The sequence below is a fragment of the Dromiciops gliroides genome, chromosome 2 (assembly GCF_019393635.1).
Source record: "Dromiciops gliroides isolate mDroGli1 chromosome 2, mDroGli1.pri, whole genome shotgun sequence".
NCBI classification, from domain to species: domain Eukaryota; kingdom Metazoa; phylum Chordata; class Mammalia; order Microbiotheria; family Microbiotheriidae; genus Dromiciops; species Dromiciops gliroides.
The window spans coordinates 180,679,760-180,687,970 of record NC_057862.1 but is presented as its reverse complement, the minus strand read 5'-3'; positions in this window follow the sequence as shown (position 1 = coordinate 180,687,970).

Genomic DNA, 8,211 nt, shown 5'->3' with positions numbered 1-8,211 from the left:
TGTCCCATACCTGTCAATAAATTTCAAAATTTCTCTACTATCTCTAGGATCAAATACAAAATCCTCTGTTTGACTTTGAAAGTCCTTCAGCACCTGTATCCCTTCCTACCTTTCTAATTATTATATATTGCCCAATGCTACTGGTCTCCTTACTGTCCTTTGCACATGAAACTCTATCTCCCTACTCTGGGCATTTTCACTACCTGTCTCCCATGCCTGGAATTCTTTTCTTCCTCACCTTCATCTCCTGGCCTTCCTAGCTTCCTTTGATTCTCAGCTAAAATTCTAATCTCAGGGCAGCTAGGTGGTACAGTAGATAAAGTACCAGCCCTTGAATCAGGAGGACCTGAGTTCAAATCAGGCCTCAGACACTTGATACTTACTAGCTGTGTGACCTTGGGCAAGTCACTTAACCCTCATTGCCCTGCCCCAAAAAAAAACAAAAAACAAAACAAAACAATATTCTAATCTCTGTTGAAATGATATCTTGTTATGGTCCCCACAACCATCCCATCAGTAGTTTAGTAGGTATGTAAGTAGCTGTTGTAAAGCAACAATAAATAGGCGTTAGGAACTAAAAGTGTAAGAAGGAACATAGAAGCCACTTGCCAAAACTGCCTCCTAAATTAAGTCCACATTCAGATACTATGTGATTCTTAATAGAGTGTGTGTTGGTATTGGCTGATAATACTCATTCATGCCTTGTGAGTCTTCTATAAAATAGCAAGCCAATTTGGAGCACCAACATTGTAGTGGAAAGCAAAGAGAGAAAATCTTCAGCAAAGCCCCTGAGAAGAAATTGTTGGGGTTTGGAGCAGAAAAAGTCCATCTTAACCCCATGGCAACCTTGGCTAAAGGAGGACCTTCTAATTGGCATCCTAGAAGCATCACTGAAAAAGCTGAAGGCAGTGTCTTTGCATTAGGGTATAAAGCCAAACTAGACATACTGAGAGAAATTTTATTAGGACTATCCAAGAAATTCAGAAGAAAGCTTCATAATGTAGGCGAACTCCACAAAATGAAGAAAAGTATTTCCAGGAACCATGTGCTGTGAGTTACCATTTTTTGACTCATTTGCTCATTAAGCTTGAGTACAATTTGCCCTGGACTCTATATGCATATGAGAGACTATATTACAGACTTTTTAGGTGATGTTTTCTTCCAACTGTTTTTACTTTGTCTAAAGAGACCTTTCTAGGTGCTAATTAAGTTTGGATTAATGATTTATATGAATTGATAATTAATGGGAAAGCGCCAGTGAGGACCTATAAACAATATAGCAGTAAAAAGATACTCAACTCCTTAAGGTCCCCCAAAATCCTGAAAGGGGATACTATAGCCAACCTCAAGGGACCCAACTTGCCAATGGAAGTTGAGATAGAAGACCTGGACCAGGTGCTATACTTGTACTTGTTTTTTTATAGAATATATATGTATATATATAGATAGATAGATATAGATAGAGAGAAATGTATGTATACATATACACACATGTATACACATATAAACATATATATACAAATATGAACATATATTTATACACACAAATATATATGTACATGTATGTGTATGTGTATATGTATATGTATATGTATAGTCTCTCTTAATAGAATGTAAGCTCCTTGAGAGCAGGGACTGATTCATTTTTGTCTATGTCCAGTTCTGAACATAGCAGTGTGTGGGACAATTATGGATTTGAGTCAGATTAAACTCTGAGGATGGAGTATGAAAGATACCTAGCCCCCCCCCCCCAATAGCTAGCCTTTCGCTTTGCTTAAAAGTTAATTGCTTGTCAAATTCTCACTGTCTCCTTTAAGTTTTATTGTTGAGATAATGGACTTGGGACAGTTCTGTAAACTTTGGGGATGGGGTCTGGGAGATATCCAGTCCCCCAGTAAGTTTTATTACTTGTCACAGTTCTACCAATTAGCACTATTTACTTTACTTCTGCTTAATTCCCACATGCCAGCTACACCTTAGTTTATGGCTTGTAATAAAACCAGTCGGCTTACTCCCCTTTCACATGTCAAAACCCCAGTCCCTGTCATGGATTAATTGCAGTCAGATAAGGGAATGATTTCTGCTTCCCTCTTTCTTTGACATTCCTCAGACTTGTACCCCTTCCCCTTCTCCCCTTTGTTCTTGGACATGTCTCCATACATGGATCACGAGCTGGGCACGCACCTCGGGTAAGATAGGATTGGATGTTAGATTGTGAGTTCATCCACCCTAGGTGTATGTGGGGACAGTCCTTTTCAAGATTACTATAAAAACCTAGAGGATTGGGCATATATTTGCAATGTGTAATCTACAATGTGTAATTGGGTTTTGCCTGTCCTCATGAGGATGTAATAAATCTATCTCTGCTTGACTTGGTGGTCTCCTCAAGTTATTTGTAAAGCAAGTATAGGACAGCAAACTGAGGCAGTTTGTCCCAAACAGTAGGCAGTCAATAAATGCTAATTGATTGGTTGACTCTAGAGAAATTTGGACCTGGTAACTCTAAGGATAGTGATGCCCTCAATAGAAATAGAGAAATCAAGAAGTGAGGTACACTTACCAGGAAAACCTTTTCACATTGTGATAAAACTCAGCTGGGTCCAGTGACTGCCAGCCACAGAGGTCTTCTACAATCCTAAAATCTTTGTAATAGCTCTAGAAAGGGTCATTTGTGCTAATTCTGGTGTGTACTGAGGGTATCTGTTGGGCATGTTGGCTTAGCCCTATCAGCATGTTACTACTCAGGGTGAAGTTTTGGGAAATCTGATTCTTTCTATCAGCAACTCCAAATCCACCCCAGGGAAAGCATATCCTAGCAACCTCTCCCCTGGGCACATAGGTCACTCTGCCTGCCCCAGTGAGCTGTTGCTGTGGCCTTCCTTGAGTGGCATCTCCTGCTCTAAGAACAACTCTTCCTAGTTGTAAAGCAAGTATAGGACAGCAAAGCAGGTGGTTAATTTGTAGTTAGAAGACCTAGGTTCAAATCTTAGTTTTCTGACTGTGTAAAACTAATTAACTCACTAATTAACCTCTCTGGGCCTTAAATGAGTGGGCTTGGACTAGATGACCTCCAATGTCTCTTCCAGCTCCAAACCCATGACTCCCCCTTCCGTGGGCCTCAGGTTCTTCATCTGTAAAATAAGAGTTAATGATTCAAGTCCCTTTCCATCTTTTACTCTACTATTTTCCTCTCTGGCATTTATTTCTCTCCCGTTTTGGGGTCACCGTGTACCCACCCTTAACATGTCTGAGCCCAAATTCTTTATCTGTAAAATGCAGCCAATATTATCGGTGGGCTCAAATGATATCAATGGACCTGAAGCAGCTTGCCAGCCATTGTCTAGGGTAGCTGAGTTCTGGACTTGGAGTAACCTGAGCTCAAACTTCTTGAAACACTGTGTTGACTCTGGGCAAATTACTTAAACTCTCCTAACCTGTCTCCACCCTAACCCCCACCCCTACCCCCAGCTTGTTGTGAGGATCAAATGAGATAAAGTAGGGAAAACATTTTGCAAAACCTTAAAACTCTATATAATTCTAATTATTATTATGATTAATTGGACACCTCCTGTTTTATTTACAATTCATCCATCTCTGGTTGAATCTTATCTGTCATTATTTCAGAAGAAAGCTTTATCTATAGATGTGCAGAAAGACTCATGCGTGGGTGCCCCTCCTTGTTGGGAGTAGTGGAAGGAGGAAGGTGAAGGAAAAATGAAGAAAATGGAAAGTTGTCACTAATCTAGAAGCTTCATTCCAGCCGATCCTCTTCCTACTCTTGGAAGAAGGTGCAAGGCTGTGTTACAGCCAGATTGGAGTGGATCCTGAGAATGAATTGTTAAATTTTCTTTGAGAACATTTATAGTTCTGAAATCCGCAAATGCTAAGCATCAGGGCCTGTCTGTTGATTGTCTAGACTTCAAGTGATGGAGAAAATGTTAATAATGGAAGTTAAATTTTTTTAAAAAATTTTTTAGTGAGGCAATTGGGGTTAAGTGACTTGCCCAGGGTCACACAGCTAGTAAGTGTTAAGTGTCTGAGGCTGAATTTGAACTCAGGTACTCCTGACTCCAGGGCTGGTGCTCTATCCACTGCACCACCTAGCTGCCCCCGGAAGTTAAATTTAAAAGTGTGTCCCGGCATTTGTAGAGACTGGTTATTAAAACATTAGGGAGAATGAAACACTACAATACGTTTTCTTTTTATTGGGTGGTAAGAGAAGAAAGGAGGATAACCCCACCTTCTCCCCTCTCATGGTAAAAGGACAGAGAGGGTAGCCTTGCCTCTCTTCCCATTGGATAGTAAGAAAAAAAAAAAAGCTCTGGCTCCTCTTCCCATTGGAAGAGCACAGATAAGAGTCGTCCCACCTCTCCTCCACCTCCTCTAATGGAAAGACTACCAGCTTCTTTGGGCCAAACCAATTTTGTGACTCGTGCTTTAGCTGGGTGTTTTTTTTGCTCTTAACCAGGACAACTGAACAAAGGATTCCTCTGCACCCCCACCTGTTTGTCTTTCTTCATAAACTTAATGAGGAAGGTTTGATGTAGCATTTGTTTCCTCTGGCTTTTTGTTTTTGCTTGACAGAGGTCCCACTTGAGAAAACTTATAGTTAAATGGGAAGACACCCCGCCCCCGCCCTAGGCAAAAAAAGGTGAGGCCTCATCTGAGGGGTTACCCTAGAGGGGTTGTTTTCCGTGGAGTAAGAGGGCATGGGATAGAGTGAGCAGGCCCCACTTTAAAAAAGAGAGAAAGAGATCATAGATTTACAGCTTGAAAGGATTTATGAATTGATGGTACCTCCCCCCCATCTTTTATTCTACTATCTCTCTGGCATTTCCTCATTTGGGGGCAACAATGGGCAGGCCCTTTAACATCTCTGAGCCCAAGTTTCTAATTTGTAAAATGGGGTCAATTAATATCTGTGAGCTCAAAGGAGATTAATGGATCTAAAGAGCTTTGTTATAGATGGTAAATGTCGGTCGCTGTCTAGTTAGGGTTGGGAAACTAAGGTGCAAGAGAGATTTTAGGGATTTGTTCTGGGCAGTAAACTGTCCTTGACAGTTTCTGAGTCTAAGGCCCTAAGACACTAGGCCACTTTGCCATCTAAGTGGTTGAATACCCCAAGATGTGGAAGTCTTAAGCCGTTGGCTCTTCACCCCTCCCCCCAATTTCCGATAGAAAAGAAGGGCAAGAGACCTTGGGCCCTTGCAGTGGGGGAGGGGAATCACAGTCACGTGGCCTCTCCCTCCCAATAGACAAGGAGGGCAGGCCGTTGACTGCCCATACCCTCCTCCCCCCCTTAGAAGGGCTGATAACTGCTTAATTAACGGAAAGTCAGGAAGAAGAAGCTCGTTAGAGACCACTATCCCATTTCTTTAATCCAGAAAATTGAACAGCTATCTCTTCTCTAGGAATACTGCTCTCCCGCCCCCGGAAGTTGAGGCCAGAAGCTTGAGCTTCCTCAAAGGTGAGAGGAGAGGTGGACCTAAGAAGGTGGGGAAAGGATTAACCAGATCTGATTATTAAAGTTTAGGGAAGGGGGAGGGGGGGGGGTTGGTATTTGAGAAGCCTGTTATTGTGGGTCCATAGTCGTCTGAGGTGCTGTACTAGTTTGAATTCAATTCAACTGCGTTTATTAAGCATCTACTGTTGGGGTGAATAGTGTGCTAAATAAGAAATAAAAAAACCAAAATCATATACTTCCTATCCTCAAAAGAGCCTATTGAGAAGTTAGTATAGAAACTGTCCATCATGTTCAAATGTCACCTAAAAAAGTCTGATTATTTGAAAGATCACCTTGAATTATATTTTAGGAATTAGCCTTTCCTTCCCCCCCCCCCTCCATTCTGGTTCTTACTATGGCTATTTTTTTTTTAATTTAGCAATCAGAAAGGAATAGGATTGTGTTTATTTCAATGGCAGTACTATGGGACAAAACACTGGATTTGAATCAAGGGATTTAGATTCTGGTTTTGGCTTTGGCATTGCCTTGTGTAACCTTAATCCAGAGCATCTTAATCACGGGGTCTGTAAACTTATTTTTAAATTTTTTCAATAAGCTTGGTTTTAACCTAATTGGTTTCTTTTGTAATTCTATGTAATTTTTGCATTTAAAAACAGCCAGAAAAAAGCTCCATAAGCTTTATCAGCCTGCCTAAATTAGGGTTCATGACACAAAAAAAGGGTTAAGAACCCCTGCCTTTGTTGAATCTCAACTTTGTTTCATTTTCCTTATTTGCAAAATGAAGTATTATTAACCTGAAACCTGTGATCTTATTTTTTTAACATATTGATAACCAATATAATTGGTTTCCTTTATAATCCTATGTATTTTATAGCATGCTTTTAAAAACATTGTTCTGAGGAGTCCATAGGTTCCACTAGACTGCCCAAAGGGTCCATGACGCCAAAAACATTTAACTCATGATCTAGAACAAACCTTCTCAAACTGTGGGTTGTAACCCCATATGAGGTTGCATAACTGAATTTGGGGTCAGGAAAAATTTGGCAACAATTTTACTTATTTTATATACCCAGGGTCCTGTAAAAGTTTCTGGGACAAAAAGGGGTCAAGAGTGGGAAAAGTTTCAAGAAACCCTGATCTAGAACACAGGTACTGAGCCAGTAGGTTGAGTGGATCTTGAAACTATTTCCTCTTTTCACAATGTAAAGATTCCCAGGAGGAAGAGGAGTATGGCTCCAGTGGTAATACCCACCCTTACCCACTTCACTTCAGGAGCTTCATTCATTGCATTGGTATGCCCTTACTGATAAACTATAGATTAGGGTGAAATTGAGAGAAATAGGTTCAGACCACCTTCTCAAAATAAGTCCTATCAGAGGAACTTTGGTATCACAAAAACTTTTTATTTCATTCTCATGAGAATGGGCACCCACAGTAAAGCCAATTAGTGAGTGCCAGTGCTGAGAGTGTGCAGCCTGTATTTATCCTTAGCCCCCGACTCAGTAAGTCTCTCCCCTGAGTCACTATAGGTTGCTAGGCTCAGGTTCACAATCTTCCTAGAAGAGTTCTAACTAAATTCTCCTTGACATGTTACCCCTCCCACCCACATACACCTTCATGCAACCCATGATTGAAAATTGGGTGGAGATTTTAGGCAGGGGAGGAGAAATTAATATTAATAAGTCTATTAAGCAAGTACTGTAGTGACTAGGGTTGAACTTTTACCTACTTTTACTAGAGCACCAGCAAGAGTCAGCTCAAACTTTTTTTTTTTAATTATTATTTTTTTGTAGGGCAATGAGGGTTAAGTGACTTGCCCAGGGTCACAGCTAGTAAGTGGCAAGTGTCTTGAGTCCAGATTTGAACTCAGGTCCTCCTGAATCCAGGGCCAGTGCTTTATCCACTGCGCCACCTAGCTTCCTCTCAAACTGGTTTTTATTTGTTCTCCCTCTAGCCCTGAAAAACTTAATTTTCTCAAATTCTTGAGTTGGCCTAGTTTACTAGATAATATTGCCTTGCTGTTCCTTATATGGACATGTTTTTTCTAACTGAGTAGAGTCCACTACTTTAACAGGTTGTTACTGTATCTCAAAAAATGAAAAGTTTCCTCACAAAAAGATTAAAATGCCCTGGGCTAAATGAAATTTAAGCTTTATGATTCTGCCTATCTGGAAACAATCTGAAAAGCCAAAGGAGTTAAAGTGGTAAGAACCGACAACAGAGACAGTATATTGGTCTGGCCTAAAGATCTGGGAAAAATTGGGAGGAAAACTAAAGCATTAATTACTTAACCAAATTTGCTGTTGCTGTCTCCCCAGATATCCAGTATCCATCCATATTTGAAGTGGTCAGAAGAACCAGTGAATCCCTTCTCTTAATCTGAGGTCTCCACACAAGCCTAAGAATAAAGAAAGAGATTCCATTTGGAATAAGAGAGAAAATAATTTTTTTCTGCCTGAAAAATATTATCAGAATATTCCTTTAATTTAATCTATTAACATGCACTAAAGAGGGTTTCTGTAGTCCTCACATATATTTGGAGTCTACATTTTCCCTGGAGGAATATATCTCTGGAGAGGAAAAGAAAGAAGAGAGAAGGGAGGAAGCCTCATTAGAAAAATCTCTAAGTCAATAGAAATGGATTTGGGCACACATTAATATTGGCACTGAAAGATTGCAGAATGCAAAGAACTGCTGATCTCCACTGATATATGAGCTGATGAAGGGCACTTCCAAATTGGAGGTAG